Source organism: Bos grunniens, chromosome 7 (assembly GCF_055505025.1).
Source record: "Bos grunniens cultivar Pamir isolate PY7600 chromosome 7, Bosgru_T2T1.0, whole genome shotgun sequence".
In the NCBI taxonomy this organism is placed as follows: Eukaryota; Metazoa; Chordata; class Mammalia; order Artiodactyla; family Bovidae; genus Bos; species Bos grunniens.
In genome coordinates, this window is record NC_141171.1 from 37,349,892 (window position 1) to 37,377,046 (window position 27,155).

Here is a 27,155-nt window from a genome sequence, read left to right on the forward strand (position 1 = left end):
AACCAGGGGCAGAAAAGGAAGAAGGGGCCTCGGCGATCCGGCCCGGATGGAGACTGCCGGCGGAGAACCCCGGGCCAGACATGAGGGACCGCGCCGGGGACGCACAGACGAGCTCGGGATTGAACGTCGAAATCAAGGGCGTTAAATAGTCGCGGCAGAGGATTGAGCGGTCACGGCTAGCCGGGACCCTTCCCCCGGGTCCGGACCGGATTCGAAAGGGATGTCCGCGAGCCAGTCGCCACCCGGGCCGCAGAAGCGCGCAGACAAGACCACGGCCCCCTAGCCCCAGCCCCTCCTGAGCTGGCGCCTCGTGCGGCTGGGGCTGCGCGCGCACCTACGGCCGCAGCACCCCACCCCCCACCACCGCGGATCTCTGGCGGCTTTTGCCTGCGAAAGGTGGGGATAGCGGCCCCTGCTGGCATCTTTGGCGAACAGCAGGGAGACGGACCTTTTCCCCTCAAACCATTTTCCTCACCTTTTCTAAATGGTTTGTGGACAATATTTATACTGTTGTCACGAGTGCATTTATTTTATTCTTCATGAGCCTTCATTAGCATGCTTGTGCGTATTTTAGTTGCCCGTACGAAAGGCAAAAAAAATGGGGGAAGGGGGTCTTATTAGTGGCCCTAGCCCCAATTAGGCAGCAGCAGCCCCAATTAGGGAACAGGTACAGTTTCTAATGCATTTATTTAAGGGAACTCGGCCTAAGGGGGACTGAGACCCTGATCGTCCCAGTGCTTTCCTCGGCCGACCCCATAACTAGTAAATATTGATCCGAGAACTGCTTGGCCGCCAGCGCGAACCAAGTGAGAAGCCCCCTGGGTGCGGGGGCCAACGTGCTCCTTTGCGGTCTTTTCGGCCAGCAGGCAGGGAGCGCGCAACGGCCGGGCCAGGGGGACGTCGTGTGGCCTGCCCAGTGGGCACAAGCCTTGTAACTGTAGGACTTTTGGGCTACTGAACTTTCAAGCGGAGGAAGACTGTCTGCCACTCTCCTCCTGATGGTAACACAAAAGCGCCTTGGAAGAAGTTGTGATTTAGTTATTCCATGAAGCTGTTGGATACTCATTGGAATTGTGTGTTATTTCTGAAGTTTACAGAATTATTTCTAAGAACAGTGTACAGACGTTCTAAGTTTAAAAGCAGATCGTCGCCACCAGCATTTCTTGCACTATAGTTAATTTGCTTACTTAACATGCTTTATTACCGTGTGTTGTTTGTACGTTAACTAATAGCTGAGTTCATATCGTCGAAGTGTATTTTTAAGTGTACGGGTTTCCATCCAACTCATCTGGGTGCGCAGAGCGTCCGTCACTTCTGGAATTTACCTCTTGATATAGTAATCAGAAAGGCTCGCCGTTCACTTACCCTCATCCTTTAAAACTTTTCCATTTAAAAAAATCGATGAACAAATCCTTTCTTGTAACTTGCTCCTGCACTACGTCTATTTTTATTTATTTTTTTGATTTGGCAGGGCTCGGCAATGCTGTCCGAGATTTTTTCCCCCCAGCAAGAGCAAATGCGGGGGTGAGGGGAGGCACGGGCTGGGCTTCTGCGGGTGTCGCCCCCGCCGGGACCTCCACCGAACGCGCCGCGGGCGGGCAATAGTGGTGGAAGGAAGCGGCGCTGACCAGTCGGTCCAAGGCTCCACCTGCGGCCACTGCGCGTAGTTTCTCCCTCTCTCCGCCTCGCTCGCTCCGGTTCACACACAGAGACCGCAGCCCTCCTTTGGGTCGGAGAAGACGCCAGCCAAAGTAGGCGGGGTTGCAGGAGAGTCCGCTTTGCGCAATCCAGTCCGGGACTTGGCTCCGCCCTGGAGCGGCGGCCTCTCCAGTGACAGAGGAGTAGTGAGCGGCACGGGGTGAGGCTGCAGCCAACTCCGCTCCCCGCGCACTTACCCAGGCGCTCCGGCCGCAGCAGCAGCGCTTCTCCGCGGAGCCGACCGCCCGCGATGCCAGCTTAGGAGCGGCGGTAGCGTCCAGCACCGCCACACCCGCGGCGTAGCGCTCCCGGTTGTGAAGCGGGGCTAGAGCGCGCACCCCTGCCCCAGCCCCCACCCCGCCCCCCACCCTGAAATGACTTGTTAATCGGCGCAAACACCAGCGAAGGGACTCGCCGGAGTGGAATCCAAGTGAAATTTGGATTTGGAGAAGAGTTTCTTGAACATTTCCTCCTTTCTTGTTGGTTTTTTCTTTCTTTTTTCATCTCCCCTTCTCCGCCTGTCATTGGAAATGAATACGGCGCGTTTGCATCCCAGAAAGTAGTCGCTGCGACTGTACCCCCACAGAGACAAGCACCCATGTAGGAATGACAAAGGCTTGCGAAGGAAAGCGCAGCTCGCGGCCCGGAGAGATCCCCTCGATAATGGATTACTAAATGGGATACACGCTGTACCAGTCCGCTCCGAGCCCCGGCCGCCTGCCCGTCGATGCACCGAAAAGGTACGGCTGGGGCGCCCTGGTGCGCCCCACCTCCCGGGCGGTTCCGCTCCCTCCTGCGGGTCCCGGGGCCGCGGTCCGCACACCGTGTCGGCTTTGTGGTGCTTGCGTTTTATTTTGTCTTGTGTCTGTCTTCCGAGCGTTGCCCGGCCCTGGGGGAGCAGTCGCGAGCCCTGTCCGCCGCTCCTCTCCGCCCTGCGCCCCAGAGACCTCCGGGCTTCGCGTTATGAGCTTCCCCACTCGCGTCGCGCACACGCCAGGCGCCGCCCGGGACCCCAACCGCGCGGATAGCTGCCTGGCCCTGCGAGGTGTGTGCAGTATCCCTGGGGGGTCGTCCTCACTTTCGGGCCAGCGGGCAGCAGAGAGGCCAAGAAAGGGTGAGATTCTCGGAAGCGCCCGGTCCTGGTGCGAAGGCAGGGGAAGGGGTTCTACCCTCGAGGGCTAGAGGAGGTTCGGTCCAAGAGCGCTGTTTTCGCTCGACACTAGGTTTGGGTTCGAGGTGGGAGGAGGGGTTCCACAGACACGGAGAGATTGGGGGTGGGGGGCAAAGAGAGTCTTTTGTTGTCGGCGCGGGGTCTGGGCTGGGCTCAGTGGAGTGCGGGAAACTTGTAATGGCCCTGGCACCCGCGCACCCTGCCACTTGGTGACATCCCGGCTCCCGCGGCCGCTGGGCACCAGAGGTTCCGGGCTTTGTTTGCTCGAATGAGTGGCCTCCTCCTGGTGTGGCGCGGCTTCCCCGCCCTGGGTCCTATTCCCCGCCGCAGCTCCCTCCTGGGCGGCGAAGACAGCATCTGTAGCGTCTGCGTCCCTCTCGGGCACAGAACCCCGTGCCGGGGGCTGGCGCCCGCTGCTGTCTCTTCCAAATACTACGTGGTCCCTCTTCGGAAAGGAGGTGTCCCGGGAGCGGGAAGGGTGGGAAGACCTGGCTAGAAATGGCTCAGTACTTGCTAACCAGACGAGACCTCTGCAGGGGCCCGGGGTTCTCGATTGTCCGGACTACTTGCTGCGTGTAGAGCGCTGCCTCGCTGGCAGTGGGGCGCTCCGCTGCCAACCCAGCCCGACAGCGCCCACCCACTCTGCATGACCCCGCTGGGATGGGAAGTGTTTCTCCCCCGTCTCCCAGATGCTCTGCTTTTTTTCTCGGCTCCCCACCGTATTACACGGTGCATAGCAGGATCCCGTAGTCCGTTCCCTCCTTCCACGACCGGAACGGTACAGGGGGAGCCAGGGAGCAGTCTTAGACTTGTGGGTATCGGGAAAGGAAACAGGATTCCGCTGTCTTTCCCGCTCCCTCGCCGCCACCACCCTCCGCCCAGCGTCTCCTCCTCTTCTTCTCTTTTTTTTTTTTTTTCCCTGCACGGGGTCACTCGACCAGGCACTTCTGGAAAGTTTCTCTGAAGGCCAGGGAATGGGCGGGGGGAGGGCACGACCGATTTCGGGCTCAGCACGTGCACCCCGCGGGAAAACGAACCCCCAGGGAGGTGGACAGACTGCCCAGGATATGGCTAGGAGGCAGGAGCCAGGAGCCAACCCTTCGGAGAGTGGCACCCCGGCCGATGGTCAGCTTGGTTGGGGTCGCGGTGCGGCACTTGCTGGACTGGTCTCTCAAGCAGTCGAACAAGGGGAGGGCGTGGGGAGGGGCGAGAAGGGGAAGTTTCCCAGCAGGACTCGGAAGCTGGTCCGGCCACTGTGGACAGCGGCTGGCGCGAGGGTGCGTGTGGACACCGGCCGGGGATCGCTGGCTCCAAGCGCAGCATCTCCAGTGTCCTGCACCCAGCTCGCGGTTTTCCAGCCGGCGGGTGTTCAGGGAGGAGCAGAGCCGGGAGTCAGGTGTGCGTGGAGCCAGGGAGGCCCCGCTGTTTTCGCAGCCAAGGCAAACACTTCCAAGGGGCCTCCCCCTACCTGTTTTGCAAGGAGCAGCCCCTCCAGCCAGTCCGCGTCGGTCCTTGGGAGAAAGGCGGCTGCTTAGTGAATCTGGTGACCAGAGACGATCACGGTGGGATCGTGGGATCGCTCTCTGCTTGGGCTGGATGGAAATTAAGTAGCAGCTGAGTGTGATCCATGAAAGGTTGAAAACACAGGCGTGTGAACACACACACGTACAGACACAGACTCTCTAACATGTACGCCCAACTTTCTTTGCCTCCAATCTGAAAAGACGTTTAACCCAGTGGCAGTGTCCTGCCAGCAGGTCTCAGGAAAGCTATTTAATGACCCCCAGAGCTGACTCTTAAGTCTTTGTGGGTAGGAAGGTCGAGTGCCTTTGCCTTGCCTTTCTCTAATCCTGATAATTGTCTGGTCTTCTTTCAACATACCTCTTGGGCATTAAGTCCACAGACTGCCACTCTGATGACAGTGAGACGATTGTTGGTTCCAGATAATATGAATCTTTATTAAGATTTTTTTCCCCCCAAAGTAAAGATGCTGGTACATATTTCTGAATGGAACATCTGATTTTTCACACCCTTTCCAAATGACTACAGAGGTCAAGATTGCAAGTATTTTGTATGGTTCTTTAATACCCTTTTAGTCTGCATGGAGCAGTTTTTATAGTAAGCTTTGATTAAACTACTCCAGGCATCAGAGTTAATTATTAACCTAACCTTAAATATAGTGGCAACACTGTGTGTCTCCACCTATTAACCTAAACTATCTGTTAAAAAAAAATTGCACTATTTGAATTTGGCTTACCCATGCTTGTTTATATGGTAACTTTTATTTGACTGTTGAGTAACCACTACTCTCTGTTATTATTTTGGTTTTAGGACCTTCTTAAATGAGGTGCTTTGCAAGCCAATCTGAAAGCAGAAATGAATAACCATCAGATTTAAACCTTTTTTGTGTTAGGCATTCTAGTTCATTTTTCTTATTTACACTGTTTGATGGCAGTCTTCTCTAAGTGTTCTGTTTTGCAGTTATTACCCTTTAGAGATGGGCCACAGTCTCATAATGCATTTAATGTTCAACAGACACCTAAGATCGTTATCTCAGGGGCTACTTGCAGAGTATACTCATTGGATAAAACCATCTAAGTTTAAATAAGTTAAAATTTCATAAGAACCAGTATAGAAACTCAAGTAAATGTTGAATGAGTAAAGGAAAGAAACAGTCCCAAATGGGTCACGTGTCTCCACGTGAAGGCGACCTGGGCACATTTTTTTCCCTGCAGTGAAAAAGTAAAAAAAATCTGTGCCTTTAAGTAAGTGGTTATAATAAAGTGGCAGTAAGTGCAACTCTTTATTTACACACACAGACACACACACACAAACATACACCCCTCAAGTTCTTTCAAAGTCTAGTGACTGCTTTTCCCATCATTAAAAAAATATAGCATTTGCATTTCGAGGAGGTGGATAACATCGCCAGCCAAGTGTGTTGAATCAGAAGGATGGCAAGAATTAGGAAGACTGTTATCATCATTGAATACAAATAAGACACCCAAATTAAGAACTTGTATTAAATTTGGAATAAATCTTCCTGCTTTTAAAGGCAAATGGGTAGTTGCATTCCTTTAGGAAATGGAAGGAAAAATACTGTTTTGGACAAGGAGGTAAGTCAGATACTTAAGGTTGTGTACACAGTGCTTCAGCTCTCTTCTGAGCAGGACAAAAGAGTAATGATGGGAGAAAAAGTTTTTTTTAGAACTAGATTGCCAAGAGCTAATATATTCTCCCATCATATTTGTTTGCAGAAAGGAATCACAGAACAAGCCAAACTAATTGCAAATGCTTTAATTAGGCATCTGCCATTTGCAGCAGTAGAAAGTCTAGGAAAGTCTGCACAAATCCCTGCACTGCCTTCCGCCCTCCACACACACTTAAAGTTCATCGCCCTCCTCCCAGAGTGAGTGTTCCTGGGTGTTCACATCTCCAGGGGAAGCCTGGAAGCCTCCTGTTGGGACCTCCCAGTGTCCCCCACTCTCTTGGGGTGCCCTGGAGCCAAGTCGTCTCTGAGAGATTTCTATTCCAGAGTGAAGGCTTTTCTCCTCTGCCTTTAAATGTGCTGCAAGAGCAACTGAGCTATTTCTCTACTGGCAACCACACAGCTGCCTCTTGGGGATATGGGAAGGGAGGGAAGGGAGGGAGGCATTTAATCCCTTTGAAATGGGCAAGTAAGATGTCATACCACACAAACCTCAAGGGGGGAAGGGAGTTGAGCATACTTCTTAGCCTGGGACTATTACAGTATAGTTTATACACAAGGGTAGGGTATACACTCATTTGCAAGCAGATGAGTGCTTGTAAAACCTTTTTATTAGAATAATTGTAATTACACTAATGGAGAATGTCATATATAACTATCAATATTCTGATCTTTCCCAAATAACCCCTTCAGCACAGATCTTTCTCCTCCACATATGCCTTTCTTATCATCTTCTCCATTTTGGTAAATGGCAGTTCTAGCCTCTGAGTTGCTTAGGCCAAGAAACTCGAGAGTTATCCTCGACTGGCCTCTCTCTGATGTCATCACCTGTTCTCACTGCCATGTTGTTGGCCCCACCTGCAGAGAGCGTGCAGACTCCTTCCAGGTCTTCCACCTCAGTGGCCCTCACACTGGCCAAACCCCTGTCTCCATCTGCCTGCCGGGGGATCTACCGGGCTAGCCTCCCGGCTACTCTCCCACCTTTGGTCTATGTCCCCTACAGTCTTTTCTCAACACAGCAGCCAAAGTGATAAATATTTTTAAAAGCAAAATCTCATCAGCTTACGTGTTCTCAAATGCTTTCCCATCTTATTCCATCAAAGCCAGAGTCCTTCCTATGATCTTTGGGGACCCACATGATCTGCACTGGGGCCCCCACCTTTCTGACCTCCACTCTTCCTTGGGGTCACTTGAGCATACCCTCTCCCAATCTGGCCCTTTGCAGGGTCTTGCCCTTTCAAGGCTTGGGGCATGCCTTTGCCCAGAGAGCTGCAGAATTTGCTTCTCCTCTCCTCCTGCAGGTTCTCTGCTCACATGTCGCTATCTCAGTGAAGCCTTTCCTGATCATCTTTCTTTCTTCACCATTTTTCCCCCAACACTCCCTAACCCAGTGGACAGCCTCAGGGTTTTTTTCTTTTTTTTCCCCTTAGGACTTTTCACATCCTGACAGACTGTCGGTTGTCCCCATTTATTTTCTGTCTTCCGCTGGAACATAACGCCACAAGGGTAGACATTCTCATGTCTCATTGCTGTCTCCAGCACCAACACCTGTGCCTGTCACATCACAGGCCTTTCATAACAAGTACTTGTTGAATGAATGAAGAGGGAATCGTTTTGTGAACAGCCAATCTTTTTCACCTGCTCCTGTTTCTCTGTGTGTCCATCAAATGAGACGTCTCTCTGCCTTGATGAGTGTGTGTGTGTGTGTGTGTGTGTAGCACTGTCTCCCATGTACACAGGTGATGTGCCTCATATACCATCAGTGGATCATCCCTTTGTGATTGTTTTCCCAGTCTTGGTGATGGATTGGAGCCTGCCCGTTCCCACACTCGCGCCCATCAGTCCCCGTTCTGTAGTTCAGAGCGCACATCTGTGGGACACCTGGTTGAAGCTGGAGGGACTGTGAGTTAGGTAGAATCAACCTTCTAAAAAACAGAGCTAAGAAGACAGCCAGCACTTATGGGGCTTGAGCTTTTGACCCTGGACTCATTTGTTCTGCATTCTAACCGCTGGCCCCAGAACCTTCTTGCCTTTTAGGAGTTTGCTCAGAGTAGTTTTTAAAATTCAAGTTTCCATCAGGAGGAATAAGCATGCGCATTAACTAACTCACATTTCTGCCCGGTCCCAGTGCAGTGATGACTATTGTTGAAGATCCTGTGCTTGAAGTTAGATGACCTGAGTTCCGGGCTCATTACCACGGACAAGCCCCTTAACTCTTTTGAAGGTCAATATTTTAAATAAAAACTGTAAAGAGTAAAAATGCATGCTTTCTATCTAGTAGAAGTATAGGGAGAATAATACAAAATCATGAGTGTGATTGTATTTGGGAAAATATAAAATGCACTGTGGTTTGACAAGTTTGACAAGTTTGATGCTAACTCCCTTCTCATCTCCAGAGACCCCAGGCCTAGCAGAGACCCTGCTTCATTGTCGTTTATAGAACAAAAGAAAGATTATACCTTGTGGATATCATTTTAATGTTAACCACATGATGAAATTAAATAAGGTCCTCAGACTTACTGAAAATAATCTAGGTAGTGTATGGATGGCAAATTTATGAATCAGATGCCAACCGTTTCAACTAGTGATTGTTTTCAATGTGACCATTAAATTAGGCAAGGTCATAGGAGTATCACTCTGCCAGGCATTATTTTTTTTTTAAGTAAGGACATTTTTTTGCTCAGGTAAGTTTTAAATGGTTCACATCAGTGAAAGCATTGGGACCTCCCTGGTGGTTCCGTGGTTAAGATTCCTTGCTGCCAGTGTGGGGGGTGGGGTGGGGCATGGGTTCCATCCCTGGTCATGGAGCCGAGATGGCACAAGCTGTGAGGCACCACCAAAAGATAAACAAACAAAACTACAGACAAAATAAAATGAAAGCATTTATGTAGAACAGACACACCAGGGTAAAGTTTTGATCTCTGGTATATACTGCTATCTTCCCCATCAAATGCAGGGCAAATTCATTAGGTTTTGTGGTGTAAAGTCTCTAAAAATGTGGAGGGACTGTAGACAGCTTGCAAGGTGATGCAGAGGTCACAGTCTTAGGCAGACACAACACAGATTTGCATACCTCCCCCTTTTTTTTTGCCATTTACAAATAGCCGTGACTTTGAGGAAGTTACATCTCTTGTCTCAGTTTCCATTTGTCAGTGCTGGTGGTGGTATTGTTGTTGAGGAGAGGAAATACGACAACATCTGTAAGATTCATGGCACAATGCCTGACACTACACACACTCATTAAGTATGAGGTGTTATTTTTATTTGGGTGACAGTTGTCATGGAGAGTGCCCTGGTGGGGAGAGGACCAAAGGAAACGGCCTTTCACATCTGCAACATGAAGAGAGGATGCAAAGGAAATGACCTTTGGACTAGAAAGGAACATTCACACCATAAGCTGGCCACGATGTCAGGGGTTCTAAGCAGAGGAGTGTGTGAAAGGGTCACTTGCGTGAGAAGAAGAGCTGGGATCCTTTGCCTAACTTTGGAAGTGGAAACATCATACCCAAAACAGGGAAGAAGAAAACACTATACAAGTAAAACAATAGCAAACAGCTATTTATATCTGTTTATCTGTATATCAACCAAGTACCCAAAGGACAGTTGTTTTTAAAAAATGATAGCTTTCACTTACTACCACTGTAAAAGTAAAATACACACACAGCCTGTATCCACTAAGGAATATCAGAGCACCCACATTTAGAATCTGAGAGCTGCCCATAATGACCATTCAGGGATGAGCTAAATTGACCCCAAGGACCACACACGTGTCACAGAGGAGAAGCTTGGCTGTCGGTCAACTCCTCCAAGAAGCTATGGCTGGGATCTGCATGAGTTTCTTCATGGTGGACATATACTTGCCAGATGACTCTTCCATGGCCAAACCTGACATAGTGACAGTTCGGGAGTGCCTGAATCTCCATGCCGAAGCAAACCACTACTTTCCCACAAGGTGGCACAGTGGTAAAGAATCCACCTGCCAATGCAGGAGACACAGATTTGATCCCTGGGTCGGGAAGATCCCTTGGAGAAGGAAATGGCAACCCACTCCAGTATTTTTGCCGGGGAAGTCCCATGGACAGAGGAGCCTGGCGGGCTACAGTCTACGGGGTCGCAAAGAGTCGGACTAACTTGGAGACTGAGCGCACCTTTCCCACCAAATGCAGAAAATAGTCAGCTGACCCCAGTGGAGGCAGGGATTACGCTACTGCTGATACGCTGATACACAACCTGAAATTTGATTCAAACGATAGCCATAGATGTCCTTATCAGTGAGAAGACTGACTCCTCAAGAGCATAGCAAAAGGGGCAATAAATTGTTATTATCACTCCAGTTCCCTGAAGGAGTAAGAATCCCTCCATGCTTAGAATTACAGTTATTTTCATCTAGGACAAAATTTTTCTCTTAAATTTTGTAAGCGGAAAGAGGATGTACAGAGAGCAGAATAAATCAGCAATCCACAGGCCCCAAAGACTGAAGGACCAGCTCCTGCGGAGCAGCCTGTGCGATGACTGGGGCTTTGAGAGTGTTGTTAGTATAGATGTTTCCACATTCAGCCTTCAGACCTGAGGCTTTCATTTAGTATGACTCAGCACTTTTGAGTGGTTTCCAACTAACCTATAATTGCCATCTGCAGAAACTTTAATTCAAAGAATCCAAGCCAATTTGAAAACCTTAGCCGATGAGTTTCTAAAATTGATGTTATTTATCCCTCTCTTACCCCTTCTGCCCTCACACGTGTTTAAGACCAAGCCTTTGTCCATGGTTTGATTTGAAGCATTTATAGAAGAGAACAGCATCTGGCATCAAAACACAATGAAAACACACCACTGGAAAATAAGCATTTGAGGGACTGGGAAATAAAGAATCTATTATGGTTTCATGTTATATGAGAGTTTTAAAGACAAGCTATCTGTGGATCCATTCTTTTTTCCTTTTTCTTATTCCTGAGTCTTTTTTTTTCAGGAGCATATTCAATCTTTTCATTAATATTGCAGCGATTCCAGTGCTCCCCCGACTCCTGCCCCCGAGACTCTTACTGCCCTTGAATGAGGAAACTAAGAGAATACTGATGGAGCTGGTGAATGAAAAAGTTCCTTTCCTGAACATGGAATGCTTTATGAAAAAAATTGCACTCCATAAAAGACACTCACAACAGTCCAGCGACTGTCTCTCCTTTTTACCCAAGAGCCACTTGACTTCATTCACGTATTTTGGTGTATGAATGCATTTGTTCTTAGGCCTCAGAAACCCAGGTGGAAAACCAGCCTATAAAGCCTTGCATTATTCTAAAAATGTGAGCTCTGAGTTACTTTAAGAACATTTTCTGTAGAATGAGCGCTAAACAGAAAACAAACTGTTTACAGCATTCTAAACTGGAGTCTACGTAGCAGGATGGCAGTTGGGTGGATTTTTATAAATACTCGTTAATGGTTTCCGAGATGGATTCTGTGCTAATTCTTCTCACATCATGAATGATGGCCCTAGCTAGACACTGTTGCTGAGATCTTCATCTATTAATCATGGAGGCTGCTTTCTTATTCGGTTGCCATAGTTTCAGGGCCTCAGATAGTGTTGGGGTGTCTTGGGAAAGGTTTGAGATAGACTAGGCTTGCGAGCCTCACAGTGATTTTGGCAGCCATGGTCTTCTGAAAGCACTGAAAACAACTTCTCGTATAATTCAGCATTGGATTAAAAGAGGCGACTTCTGAGAGTGTCTCTCTGGACCTTGTTATGTGCGCATCCAGCTGATATTTACTCCAGGATCTGTCTCTCACTCAGTCTTGCTGGTAAAGAATTACGGTCCAGGGGCTGGTGGCACTTTCATCCTTGGACAAGCCAAAGGGTGCAAACCCTTCGTTAGGCTGTTCCTACACATGGAGGTAAATGAGGCCAGTCCTGACTTCACTCACATTTCAGTCTCATAATTGGGTTTCGGCTCTGCAGATGGCTAAATAAATAAAGTGACCTCAGGAGTGTTGAATGTTGTGCTTTGGTATGGCCATGTGAGCATTCAGTGCTTTCCTTCAGGTTTCCCCTTAATTTTTTCAGGTTCGACATACATTACTGAAGGGCTAGGGACCATTTGACTGCGTTTTGCAACACTGGCCCAGAGGTCTACTGCTTTGCCAGTTCTTGAGTGTATGAGCGATTTTTTTTCTTCCTGTAATTATAATATCTTACTATGTCAGAGTGATAAGGAAAAGCTCTCCAGTTGTGGCCATAGTGTGTGAGTGACCCAGTCAAGAGAAGATATGGAGGAGTAAATTGCTACAAGAGGGAGATACACTCCACAATTTATGGGCTTCGTGTGCAGTGGAGAACACAGCTTTCCTTTGTTAGGTAAATCTGGCCTCACATGACAGATACGGGTACATGTCTTCACATTTTAGTTCCCATATTCCAAGTAGACTTTCAAGGATTCCTACCCATCTAAGCCCAGCCATTTCATTCCTTTGTAGATTAAAACATAAAACTGTCTCACACTTGAAGCACACAGCACTGGATTCAGGACATGCAACACAGCATATGAAAATTCAGGTGGGTTCAGAAGAAGCAAACCTTGCATTCATTATAAATGGGCTTAATCTAGAAAATTAGTCATTTTTTAAAAAAACTAGGAAATGACAGGGCAAGCTTCAAAGCAGCCGTTTTAAATTTCCACAGATCCGGCCTGCCAAAATTTTTACTTAAGATCAACAAGCATTTGTAATGCACGTGCCTATTAAATTGACCCCTCCCTTACTCAGCCACACTCAGTGATTGATTTTAGAGGCCAATAATTTGAAGTAAATGAAAAGGATAACATGGCCTTAATTGCTACTGGCTTCACCAGGCTTCTGGGCACCAGAATTCCTTGTGGAGAAACACTTTTAAGTGTCACAGCAGTTTTTGATCATGTGGTCTGGCTTACCCATAGGCCGCAATTATCCCCCAGCCCTTCCCCACCTCCCTCCAACATCTCTGGAGAAGCAAAGAAAACATGCATATGTAAATTCAGTCTTACGGACTATTGATTATTTGGTAGGGTCAGAAAATAGGTCCTGCTCCTTCTATGGTATTCTTACGAGATAGTTGTTGTTGTTGTTTTTAAAAAAGGCATAGAGTGGGAAGGACAAAGGGATTCATATTTCAGATCAGAAACTTTTTCTGCTCCAAGGAGAGTTTCTGGGAATTGACTTTGCTGTCCTCTCAACAATCCAAGATGTGATTACTCTTCAGTATCCGGTCAGACACAACATCGCACACCGGAGCCTGAAGAAAAGTCACAGGGCTTTTGTGAGGCTGTCAGTCAAATACAATGTAGACTTTAATTAACCTTAATTAATGATTTCTGATTACAGATTTTTTTTTTTTTTTTTTTTTTTTGGTGCCTCCAAGGCATCAATACCTTGGAGGCTGCATTCTGTTGGAACATTTTCAGACAGCAGTGACTTGAACATGCTTCCATTATCTTGCCATGCAGACTACATGAGGTTCTTTATGAGAAACATGATTCTGTATCATTCGCAGAATGGTCATGTAAAGAATGAAATATCACTTGGGGGAAAGTTCAAACTGATAAGTGGTGCAAAGTGTTTTGAATCTTTAGAGGAACCATTTTTTATTTTAACTTAACAAATTTGTTGATATTTACTGGCACCTAGCTGGATTTGAGGCCATGCTTTACAAAAATAGAATGAGACTTTAAGTGGTGGTGCCCCAGGTCTTTCAAATGAAAGCCATTGTATGCTGGTGGTGCTGGATCAAGTGGTATTTCCTTTGTCTACTGAAAAGAATCCGCTTGCTACTGCAGGAGGCTTGGGTTTGATCCCTCGATTGGGAAGATCCCCTGGAGAAGGAAATGGCTACCCACTCCAGTATTCTTGCTTGGTGAATTCCATGGACAGAGGAGCCTGGTGGGCTCTAGTCCACCGAGTCACAAAGAGTCGGACACAACTTGGCAACTAAACAACAACAACAAAATACTCTTTCTTGAGTGCTAACCATAGTGATTGAAACACTTATAAGCACTGGAGAAACTGTCCTTACTTTTGGTTTATTTGGAGGGAATGATGCTGAAGCTGAAACTCCAGTACTTTGGCCACCTCATGCGAAGAGTTGACTCATTGGAAAAGACTCTGATGCTGGGAGGGATCAGGGGCAGGAGGAGAAGGGGACGACAGAGGATGAGACGGCTGGATGGCATCACCGACTCGATGGATGTGAGTCTGAGTGAACTCCGGGAGCTGGTGATGGACAGGGAGGCCTGGCGTGCTGCGATTCATGGGGTCGCAAAGAGTAGGACACAACTGAGCAACTGAACTGAGCTGAACTGAACTTTTCCTTGTGTCATGAGTTTTGGGACAGATGTCAAGTAACTGAACTATAATGTTAACACACTATTTACATTCAACTTTTAACCAAAGGGCCTAATGAAAGTTAGGTATAATATATTAATGCCAACTTATGAGTTAAGTTTCTGTGTGAATAATCACTTTGCAGCTTATCTGAAACTTTTAATAGCATATAACCTATCTGGTTGAGTGTAATTTGTGCTTATGAATTATAAATGCCTAGCTTTTACAATTAAGCTTACCAATCTAGAAGCATCTTTAATGAGAAATTACCTAAATTAAATTGACTGATACTATTTGCTGTACTGTGTTCTAGGGTAGTGATTACCTAAAATATAGGCAAGATGGTTGCCCCCCTGCATGCAATATGGTTTTACTTTTAACAGAAGTAAAGTCAACCCAGTGTCACGATCCCATGTTTGCCCAAACAAGAGAATATGCTACTGGTATCATCTAGAAAGCAGAGTAGTTTCCTATATAGCCAAGGGGAAGGCAACATCTTTTGGATACTTTTCTCTTTTAAAGGGATGTTTGGCTTACAGGGAAAAGTTTTCTATTAAAAAGGCAACTTTTATCTACAAGATGTTTCCGCTCATTTGTGATGAGGGGAAGTTCAACATGTTGAATATGCTGATTAATTAATTCTCCTGGGAGATCATGGAGGGTGGAGCTTTCGTTTTCATATTTTGCCCTGTCCAGAAACAAGACGTGTTAATACTACTCAAACACATCCGTTCCCAAGAATGAAAAGGACAACGTCACTGCCAGTACTGTTAGAAAACAGCCACTTCCAGTTCCCCAAGCAGATCCTACCACACGCCAGGTGTGCCAGAGGAGGCTTTGAAATGTTGTGAATAGCTTGACATTATCACGTTGTTATTGAGATGCAAATTCTCCAGCACAACTTGCAAAGGTTTTCAACATAGGCAATGTCTATTCTTGCTTATTGTCAACGGAACCCAGTCTTCACTGGAGGGCTTATTCTAATAAAAGTAATCACAGTGCATCTGCAGTGTTTCATCGTTTCTCACTGCCTATGTTTCAAGAGCTCGACATACCTTCCTGGAATGGTATCTTGCAGGGAGAGGACAGACTGACTTTGCAACAGTGAGGTGCACACCCAGGACTGGTCTGCCCAGGAAGAATCTTGCTGCTCAGATTTAGAAGTCAGGCTTACCGATGGTGATCAGCATCAACAGTATTTAACAGTGTTATTACTATTAATAAAGACCTCATTATACAGTCCTTATATTTTTCTAAGTATGTTTACAAACATTGCCTCGTTTAATATCATTACAGCCTAGGTTAGGCAGGGCGGGTATTATTATGCCCAATTTAAAGATGAGATAACTGAGGTTCAGAGAGGTCAAATCATTGGCCTAACAGTATACGCCTCTGGGAAGGGAAGGGCTTGAGACAAGGTCTGAAGCCTTCTGAAACTGAGTTTATGCTCTATGACATTGTACAGCTGAATACTTTAAAAAGAATTGGGAAATAATTTAGTCTTCCAACAGAAGATGTTTTCACATTATGCCTACTATGCAGATTGACTCCTGCCACAGAAAAACCTTAGAAGTAGCTTTCCGAGGATTCCACCCAAGGGTTCAGGACCTATACTCCTGCTTCTTGATGCATGCAAATGCAGGTCTTTGTCTCCAGCAGCTCGTAGGACCTTGAGTGTGTCATCCAAAAAGACATCATTTGGAAAATGGAGGATGTTGTTATTTAGGATTCTAGCCCTGTTTGATAGTAGGAATAAAAACAAAGGTGGAAACTTTGACCCTGGTGCAGGGTACAACTGGAGGGACAGAGGACTCAACCAGATATTCCTGCAGGAATATCCTCCTGGGGCTTGCAGCCTGTACCTATGAAACAGAAACATGCTTTTAGTGAGGAATAAAGTAGACCGCATGGCTCAACATAAATGGATTTTCCCTCCAACCAAGGTCATTTGACTCCTCTGGTCCACACTGCTGGATGCAGTGAAAGCATCAGGTCCATTTAATTCAGAAGATATATATTTAGCACCTATTCTAGGCAAGTTCTAGATACTGCAGAGACAAAGTGATGACCTAGTTCAGAATCTATTGATCGATTGTGGCATAACCACTCAGGGCCTAGACAGCATATTAAAAAGCACAGACATCACTTTGCCAACAGAGGTCCATATAGTCAAAACTATGGTTTTCCCAATAGTCATGTACAGATGTGAGAGCTGGACCATAAAGATGTCTGAGGGCCGAAGAATTGATGCTTTTGAACTATGGAGTTGGAGTACTCTTGAGAGTCCCTTGGACAGCAAGATCAAACCAGTCAATCCTAAAGGAAATCAACCCTGAATATTCAATGGAAGGACTGATGCTGAAACTGAAGCTAATACTTTGGCCACCTGATGCAAAGAGCCAACTCACTGGAAAAGACTCTGATGCTAGGAAAGATTGAAGACAGAAGAAGGGGGTGACAGAGGATGAGATGGTTGGATGGCATCCCTGACTCAATGGACATGAATTTGAGCAAACTCCGGGAGATACTGAAGGACAGGGAAGCCTGGCATGTTGCAGTTCATGAGGTTGCAAAGAGTTGGACATGGACATAGCGACTGAACAACAGCACTCAAGGCCAGACATTGGGCCCACATACTATCCAGGAAGGTAGATGTGCAAAAAAAAATACTACAGTGTCTGAGGGCTGACTGTTCTCCATGTCCAAAGCAGTCTGGTAAGGATGCTGAGGACAGAAAGGAGTGCTCTGTCAAGTCTGGGAGGAAGCATTTGAGCTGCACCTAAGGAGTGGACAAGATTTGGGCACCTAGTTGGCAAGGGGCAGAGGAGCAGTGGGGCTAAGAGAGAGGCAGGAGCAAAGGCCAGAGGCAGAGAAATCCAAGATTTGGCCGCAGAGCAGCATGGGAAACTCCTGGTGACGGGGGATGTGGCCTGGAAGCCCCACAGACAGAAAGAAGGATGGAGAACAGCCCATGGAGGTCTCGGCCCTGCTTAAGAGGTAGGACTCCAAACTGCGGGCAATTAAAGCTTTTCAGCCAAATGTTGATGTCATCAGACACGTGTTTTGGAAATATAAATCTGCTCATGCTGTGAGTGGAAAAAAGGAAATGGATTCTGGGTGCATTGACAAAGTTTAGCCTTCAGGACTTAGGGGCCAGTTGGACGTGTGGGGTAAGGGGGTGAAGGAGTGAAAAAAATGGTTCCAAGATGTCACATCTGGGGAGCTGAGTGGATAGTGGTGACATTGGCTAAGACAGGCCAGGTTTACAGACAAAAATTGTTCATTTTTAACGGCTATCAAAAACCATATGTAAATGACACATAAGCCAAACACCAAAGCCTGGGACTTAAGTTCTATTGTGCTCATACCCAGCTCTGTAAAATGAGTGCTAAAGATTCTCAAATTAAGAGCACTTAAACTGTTGCATTTGGTCTGGCAGCTGGTACCACTTTCTCCAACATTAGGGAGGTTAATACCATGAGCCGAGGTGGATAATAATGAGAAAGACTGAAGCACCATCCAGCGCATCTATAAAGACTGGCTGCAAAGTGCAGGGCAAGCAAGAAGCTTGTGATTCACTCATGGAAGAATCAAGGCCTGCATCGAGCCACCTGTTTCCTATTTTTTCCATTCTGAACAGTATGCAAGTCTTTGAATTCTGAAATTCAATGTACATGTGTTCACCCCTTCCTTCCCTCCCTCCTCTCCACCCCGCTGTGGGCATATTTATATGAGTGTTTATCTCTTAAGTTGCCTTGTGCAACTGAAATGTTACAGGTGACGTAATTCACAAAACACAAATAACACCTAAATTGTGTTGGTTATTTAATGAGACAGTGTTAGCATACAGCTAGGCCTTTTCTGCTGCATGGTGCTAAAATTGAACACTGCTTACGTAGCAGAAGAAAAAAATGTGTTGAGTAATATTTTATTTAGGAAGAAACCAACCTTCAACTCATAGGTGAACGACACATTACAGATTTCATTTTATGGTTTCAACCTTTGGATAAGTACTGATACCATATAGTTGTCCACAAGAGTCCTCCAATGCCTTTAATGGTGGAAAATAACTAATGTTTATGCTATAAAAAGGAACCCTAAAAAGATGGATATTCTGTCTTTACCCTTCACATTGCATTTTTATTTCAGAGGTTTCTGAATAAAACTTGTAACAGAAGAGTTTTATTCTCTAATAAAGTTTTGTTTGTTATTTTAAAAAGAGGTTGAATAACGGAAGTGAAACAAAACAGGACTAGAAACATCGAGCATCTTCAGGAGGGTTTAACAAATTAGTGAGTTTCTAGAAGGGAGACAACATTTATGAAGTTATTTCCTTTGAAGTCTTCTTTTAAAGGCACATGCAGATTAAACATTAAGGAATGATTCGATGGTTTTTTGCTTTTCACTGGGACGCCATATTTGAGCTGTTGTCTATTGTGCGATGCCAAAAGACTGCCTGTGTAGGCTGCCTTGTTTCTAACTTGTAGGCTGCCCTCTAGTGTTACTTAATCTCAGCACACCCACTTTTGTTCAGATCCCAGGCAAGGTGAAAAAACATACAAATCTTAGCAGCTAGTTAGCAGCTAACCTAGCCCACCTAGACACTGTCTCCAAATACAGTGTTAAAAAGTTTGATGCCTGGTTTGAAACGTGGTAAACACATTTAAGTATGCCCATCCCCAAAGCTCTTGATAGCAAAGAGGACAAAGTTATGTGGAAAACACACACACTGATGACTGGGAACGGAAGTCCGACTCCCTTACAAAGTTAATCATCGGACAAGAAGTTTTAGGACTACATTATCCAATTAATTTCACTGATATTTTTCTTTTATGTCATGCAAAAGAGCAATATACGATAACTTAAGCTCTGTCAAATAAGTCAACAAGACCTTCTTTAACAAGTTTAACTAAAATTACAAATGTCAAGAAAGAATTTTCAACCACCCCTGGGTGGGAGATGTTTGACCAGAGCGACTCACCTCAGAGTTTCTGGCATAATTAGCCCTCAGGGAAAGGTTCTCTAACTTCAGTACACTATCCTATTACAGACCTTCAAAGAGTGCATTTCAGCACTTTATAGATTATCCTCTGAAGATATTAAGAAGAGAAGCACGCACTGCAGCCTAAACCATGGCATTAAGTCCTTTCTGACAGTAGCGCCAGCTCTGCTTTTTCTCGGATGAAGAGTAAGCATGCTCCAGAGTCGGCAGTAAGTGGAGAGTAAATTTCAGTCTCGGTGGCTATATTTTGCATGTGTAACCCTGGCATTCTCAGTGGGTTATGGAGGTAACCTTACAACGTTCTGGGTGCATCGAGCTGATAGAAGCAGAGTGATGGACACGAATTTGATAGAAATGCTGACTGATGACAATGATGATGATAATGTCCCTAAAGTCTGAGACTAAGATCAGGAAGAATAACTGAGATCCCATTACTGCTGGAAACACACAGAATGAAGCTGAGGGTTAAAAGTGAATTTAGGAGTCAACTTTTCTTCTAGATGGGTATCATGACGAAGGAGTTAAAAGTCTGAACCCTGGAGTTTCCTGTTCTGTTGGCTGTGAGAACTTGGGAAAGTCACTTCACCTCTCTGTGCCTTGTTTTCCTCATCTGTAAAATGGGAATACTAATAGTACCAACCTCATGAAGCAATTCTGATGACTAAATCAGACGATATGTACCAGAAGAATGTCTGGTATATAATAAGCACTCAGTAAGAATGATCTGGGTCTTCCCCAGTGGCTCAGTGGTAAAGAATCTGCCTGCAATGCAGGAACCACAGGAGATGTGGGTTGGATTCCTAGATTGGGAAGATCCCCTGGAGGTGGGCATGGTGACCCACTCCAGTATTCTTGCCTGGAGAATCACATGGATGGAGGAGCCTGGTGAGCTACTGTCCATAGGGTCGCAAAGAGTTGGACACATCTAAAACAACTTAGGACACACAAAAATTATCTATTATAATTTGACACCAAATTCTCCCAATGGAATTGGTGAGATTCAGTGCTTCATGTCACTGGGAGGGCATAGTTGACATTGTAAGTTAAAACTGAGAAGACAAGATGATGACAAGATGACAGCGTCCGGATGAGTCTTTCTCTCTGCTTCTGTTGCTATGTCTTTTTCTATGTACTTTTGTGTGTCGGGGCGTGATTTTAAATGGTTGACTGAATAATCCTTCATTTCTTCACTTCATTTAGGAAATATTTTAGTGCGTACCTACAATATGCATCCAGCTATATTATATATTAGTTCCTATGGGATGAGAAGTTAGGTGAATACGTTTTCCTCCCATCTTAATTGTTCTTCGTTGGGTCTGGTGTTCCGCAGGTGGCCTGTATTTATCAGGCTTATGCCACAAACCTTCCTGCACTCTGGGAACAGACTATGTAGGAACTCCAAGGCAGTAATACTGAGGGCTTTTCTCACTGAGGGAGTTTTCTGTGTTAGATTGTAGTCAGGGTTATGTTTGGAATCACAATATTCCAGAGAGGGCCCAGAGGTCTCTGTTTCTCTAACCTGACTCAAAAATCAATGTGTAAATACAAAAAGTTTATACTTTATACAACAAAACTTTAAGATATATATGGCATTAAGTACCTACTCCAGTAAACTGAAAATGTCAAATTGATCCACTGGCTTTAAGTGGCTGTTTTTCACAAAACCCAAAAAACTGAGCACTGAACCGCAGAGTAGATGGATTGAAAAGTGAATCCCCAGTCCAGCCCAGTCTTCACCCCCGCTTCCCTGAGGCGCACCGAGAAGACCGAAAGGAGGCTGGGTGGTTAAAGCATAGACACAAGGGCCATGCTGCTCATTAGCTCTCAAGCAGACGCCAAGTTACTTCTGGCTCTATCCATTCAAAGTACTTACTCCAGTGGGCAAAGCCTAATTCACAAATAAGGGAGATGCCAGTCAGCAGTTAGGTAATGTGTTGGCGGCAGGGTACTTCCTGAGACAGATAATGGAGATGTTGGCCCCTCCTCCCCTGTGGCAGAGTGGACTCTGTGTTTGGTATTCACCCAAACACAGGACCATCTGACAGCTGTTTGGTGTTTCCTGTGAAATGGACTTGGGCCCTGGCCAGATGCTAGTGGCCAGATGTTCACAACACAAACCTGTCACCAAATAAGCACTAATTGGTGCCCTCCTAATGATCCGAACAAATAAGGCAGGAATGGGCTGGATCTGCCGTGACCCTCTCGGGGCCCACGCCTACCTTTCCCGGCTTGTGGACGAGGCTTTGTTGGGAAACCCGGCTCTCTCCAGTCTCAGGGATTTGGAGTTCCTGGACCCTGTGATATAATACCTCCACAGGGATAGTCAGTGTCTGCTTTGTGTGTACGGAGGTCTGTACGTAGGTACTTAGAATTGAAACCTTTCTAGAAAGTGGGCAGATCAGGTTGTTTAGACTACATCACTCACCAAGGCAAGTCTTAAGGGTGGAGAATTTTCTCCACAAATTTGGTTTCTGTGCCGTAGTTTTTGATACTTTACAAAAATCATTACCTTCATGGGAATCCTCAAACAGAATGTGTGCGCTCATTTCACACCTCTGGTTTACCTGGTTAGCTGCAGCGTAATTTTGTTCAAATGTTTTGGATAAAATGGTTTTTAAAAAACTAAGTTAGTTGAAAGTGAGTATTTCAGGGTCAAACTGGTTTGACAATGCCTCATTCATAATTAGGTGGAGTTGTTCCTACTTGTACAGACTACAATTAACTGTCTTTGATTTCAACAGTTCAACTGTCTTTTAAGTGCTGGGGGCCCTTTTTGAATAGGAATTCTCCACTCTCTTCTCTCTATTTTGCAAGTTGGGAACAAACTAACTCCTGGCTTGTTAATAACAGAATGTTACCTATCTTGAGACTGACAAATAATTCTTTATATAAGGCAGGATGTGGTGGTGCAGTGAAGAATCCGCCTGCCAATGTAGGAGATATATTGGATCCCTGAGTCAGAAACATCCCCTGGAGAAGGAAATGGCAACCCACTCCAGTATTCTTGCCTGGGAAATCCCATGGACAGAAGGGCCTGGTGGGCTACAGTCCACGGGGTCACAAAGAGTTGGACATGACTGAGCACATCAAGAAGGAGGAGGCAGGATGTAGTTTTATAATAAGTGATTTAGAACATCTTTTTCTGATTTTACTGTTCATTGCTTGTTTTCCCTGGATTCAGATTGTATACTGATGAGTACTCAGAATAGAGACCCTCCCTAACTCTTGAAACTCGGTAGCCCACTCCCTAACATTAAAGCCTTCTTTCCCCCACCCTTTTCCAGAACTAAAGATCTAAGAAAGACTCATCCTTCACCCAGATCTTTCTAAAACATGCCCTATACTAACCCAACTAAAGAGGCTGGGCTATTCTGCTAGTCCTTTCTATAGCTGTTTATTATATATAGAGAGAGAGAAAGAGAGAAACTTGGTTGAGTGTGGGAAAATATCTTATTATTGTATTCATCCTGGTTGAAATTCTCTAGTTTTTTTCCTCTAACATCTTATCCTCCGGATTGCTCTGGACCAAAACTATACTCCCTTCCTTTCCATTCTTTAGCATAGCTCCTGCTCCCTTGAATGAAAGGCAGCTCAACTAAAGCAGCTAGAATATGCCCAGCAACCGGTGCTGGGTCCTATTGAGCCCATTGTCTGCTCCCAGTACTGTGGAGCCAAATCTCATTTGATAGCACAGTGTGTTCTAGGAATTCCACTTCATCAGTACAACAGACCTTCTCTAATGCTCGCCTCTTTCCCCATTTGCCACTGTCACCGGCAGCGCCACACAGCCCCGAGGCTGACAATTATAATTCACTTCTCTCCAAGGCTCCGCTCACCCTCATTGGCAGGGACCACGAGGCATCAGCTGCCATATTAAGCAGACGCTAATGACACCGAGTGTGATCAGCTACAGCAGTCGACGTGATGGTGCGTTTAAGATTTAATCCCTTTGAGGGAATGAACTTGGAGTTCAGAGGTGGTCTCCCTATAGTGGTTACCCGGAGGTTCATAAGAAATCTGGCTAAAATTACAGTTGGATTTTCAAGTACTTAACGGTCAGTGAGGTGGCTGGCTGTGTGTGTTTAAATTGAACATATTTAAAAAAAAAAAGACTTCCCAATACAGTCACAAAAAATGAGCCTATACACAGTTGCATAATGTGTTATTTGAATGTACTGTATGCATTTATAATCTACAGTTTTCAAAGCAGTTTGCAAACTCATAATATTGTCCTCATTTTCCCAATGGAGATGCGTCCTTTGGTGCCTCACAAGGATTCTTGGGAAGAAGGGATGCTCTTGAGAGTCCACTCCCCCTGCATCCTCGTCTGCCAGGAAGAAGCTCTCCTCCTGGAGACAGGGTCTCCATCATTTCTTATTTATCCCTACATCCTATCCACATACAATTTTACCCTTTCAACTTTCTAGTGGATTTTGGCAAGGAATACACTGGATGAAAATGTTTTCATTTTTGTCACCTCTGGCAGCATATGGCACCACTTATGAAATAATTTTCTATTGGCTGCATAAAACTGCCCTTTTAATAACACTTCCTGGGAACTTTTCTGGTGGTGCAGTGGCTAAAACTCCACACTCCCAACCCAGGGAGCCCGGGTTCAATCCTTCACCAGGGAACTAGATCCCACATGCCTTAACAAAGATTGAAGAGCCCATGTGTCACACCTAAAACCTGGCATAGCCAAATAAATAAATAAAATATTTTTTAAAATAACACTTGCTGTAAGTAAGCGTGAGTATAAGCGATTATCTGCCACTGATAGAAAAGCCTTTGAGAGAGGATGGGAGTGGCCCCTGAATGATAGGCGCAAATGCCCCTCCCGTCAGTGCCGAGTGCTAAGTTGCTTCAGTCGTGTCCACCTCTTTGTGACCCTGTGGACTGTAGCCCTCCAGGCTCCCCTGTCCACAGGGGGTTTCTAGACAAGCATACTGGGGCAGGTTGCCATTTTCTTCGCTACAGGATCTTCCCGACCCAGGGATCGAACCCGGGTCTCTCATGTCTCCTGCATGGGCAGATGGGTTCTTTATCACTAGCTCCACCTGGGAAGCCTGGCCCCACCTAAAATGGAGACCAGCTCACCTGCTCACCTTCCCACCTTCCAACTCCTCAGGAGCTTACCTGACTTGCTCCAGGGCCCTAAGCAACTGAGCTGAGAGATGGGGAAGAGCACCATCCTAACAAGCCCGGCCTGGGAGAATTTCACTTCCTACCAAGTCAGTAACGGGCCCAGACAATGACCCAGTAATTAGTGCAAGGCTGTCAACGCTCTTTTATATCTGCCATCTCATTTGACTCTCACAATACTCTATGGCACCTGTCTTTGCCTTGGTTTGGAAAAAGAGAAGAAACCTCCTCTTGAATAAAAAGACAGTCTGTGTAAAGTTAGATGTGCTTATTGTTTGGTCCAACTCTTGTGCTTTGTAATCTTCAGCTTGGCAAAGTGAAACATGTTGAAAAGGATGGTTGGCTACAGAATCCTTTTTTAAACAGAAATGTGAACATCAGAGGAAACCTGGGGCCAGGACTACGGTTATTTGACAGGTTCCGGGAAATTTTCAAGAGTAGGAACAAAGACCGTGGCTCACCTCGAGGTGCTCTCCAGGTTAATCAGTAATTCTCTGACTGTTGTCAGTGACATGCAGTGTGTGGTGGTGGCCTGCCTACGTTTTCTTATCATCATTTTTTTTTCAGGTTCATGTAGATCACTGAGTCAGGCTCTACGGACAGAATCCCGTGACGGACTCTAAGGAGAGTCCTTCTGGCAAACATCAGGCAGGTATTTTTAAAGCCCTGTGTGAGCTGTCAGAAAGTTGATGGCTCCTGATACTTTGTCAGTTCAGACATTCTAATTCCTTAGAGGGATTACTGATGTTGTTGTAGCATGTCTGTATTTAATTGCAAAGAGGAAGCTGATAGAGCAAGCTTGCTCTGATTACATCCTCCAAGATAACCTATTCTATCTGAATCCAATAACCAGGTCAAAACTTAGGGCTGGGTGGGAGGGAAATGACTTTAGCAAAAAAAGCACGTGCCCGAGAGAACAGAGGCATCATGTCAGTCGTCACTGGCAGAGAGGCTGGAGCTTGGGTGCAGAGTCAAAGTTCATCACTCACTGGGCTATGTGACCTCAGAAAAAAGTCAGCCTCCCTGTGCCTCAGTTCACTCCTCTGTATAATGGAATACTAATGGTGTCTGCTTCAGGGTTGCTGTGAGAATTAAATGAGTCAATATGTGTAAATTGCCTTAAGGGTCTATTATATAGTAAGCAGTAATAGTGAAAGTCACTCAGTCGTGTCCCACTCTTTGCAACTCCATGGACTATACAATCCATGGAACTCTCCAGGCCAGAATACTGGAGTGGGTAGCCTTTCCCTTCTGGGGGATCTTCCCAAGTAGATAAGTGGTTTTTTGGTTTTTGTTTTTGTTTTTGTTTTTTTTGCTATTTTTACATCACCACCACCCAAATCTTGTTTATATAAGCATACTGATGAGGCATAAGCTACAAAGAGTGTGTGTGTGTGTGTATTCTGTATCCCATTCACACGCTATAGAATGTGATATAGAATTGAATTGACACAAATGACAACATGAGCAAGTTTGCCCTTTGTGGCCTGGCCTGCCTCATCCGCTTCAGCACCGTCCCTACACCCAAGGTCCCTGTTCTGCCCCTCCCCACCCTACCTCCCTCCTTCAGATTCTTTCACCCACGTTCTCTTCGGTCATGGGCCGTCTCTCATCTAAGTGACATTGTATGAACTCCATAAAGCCACTCAACTTTGAGGTCCCCGAGAACAGAGATTATACCCTAATCATTTTCGCATTCAGTTACTTGTTGAATGAGCTAATTGATGCTGATATTTTAAATATTAAGCTAACCCGAGACCTCTTTTGATGATACTGGATAGCTGACCAAAGGTGAGAATTTTCGGCATGATGTTTTTGGGGAAACTAGGTTACAGAAGACCTACCTACCTAACCAGAATCGCCAGGGTGAAGGCCTAGGGAGCAACAGGAGTCAAGTGTCCCTCAGATGTTTGTGAGGATCTGCCATTTGGAGAGAAGGCAATGGCACCCCACTCCAGTACTCTTGCCTGGAAAATCTCATGGGCGGAGAAGCCTGGTAGGCTGCAGTCCATGGGGTCGCTAAGAGTCCGGCACGACTGAGCGACTTCACTTTCACTTTTCACTTTCATGCATTGGAGAAGGAAATGGCAACCCAGTCCAATATTCTTGCCTGGAGAATCCCAGGGACAGAGGAGCCTAATGGGCTGCCATCTATGGGGTCACACAGAGTCGGCCACGACTGAAGTGACTTAGCAGCAGCAGCAGCAGCAGCCCGTTTGCGGAGCCCTGATTTAGTGAACTGTTCTAAGAATAATGTTCCTTGTGGTGTAAGAAGATTAGAGTCAAACTTCCCTCCCAGGGTTTGCTGCAGATGTCATATATGTGTTTACACAGGGTGAAGTCCCTGGTAAACTTAAGGCACTCTTCTTACTGTTAGATTCTGAGTCCCTGGGAGCTGTGATGGTGCTCAGGCCACAGGGCCCAGAAATGTCTGCTAGGCACATGACATACCGGCCCTTCAAAGGCTGGTCATTGGAGAGAATCCTTTGCTTTTGCTATGATTCAGTAAACCCACTTGAAGCCAAGATTTCAAGCCCATGGAGCCGGACATGGGGTTCTCTGGATCATCGATATTGTTAACATTAGCACTTTTT

General features: G+C 45.9%; 1 protein-coding gene across 5 annotated transcripts in view; it reads left to right on the plus strand.

The window, feature by feature from the left end:
• Positions 1-1,829: 1,829 nt before the first annotated feature.
• Positions 1,830-27,155, plus strand: part of SEMA6A (semaphorin 6A) — a 131,933-nt gene continuing 106,607 nt past the window's right edge. For all 5 annotated transcript variants that reach the window (XM_086410781.1, XM_086410782.1, XM_086410784.1 and 2 more), the window contains exon 1: positions 1,830-2,438. The gene's annotated coding sequence lies outside the window, so the exon portion shown is untranslated. The remainder of the gene's footprint in view (positions 2,439-27,155) is intronic.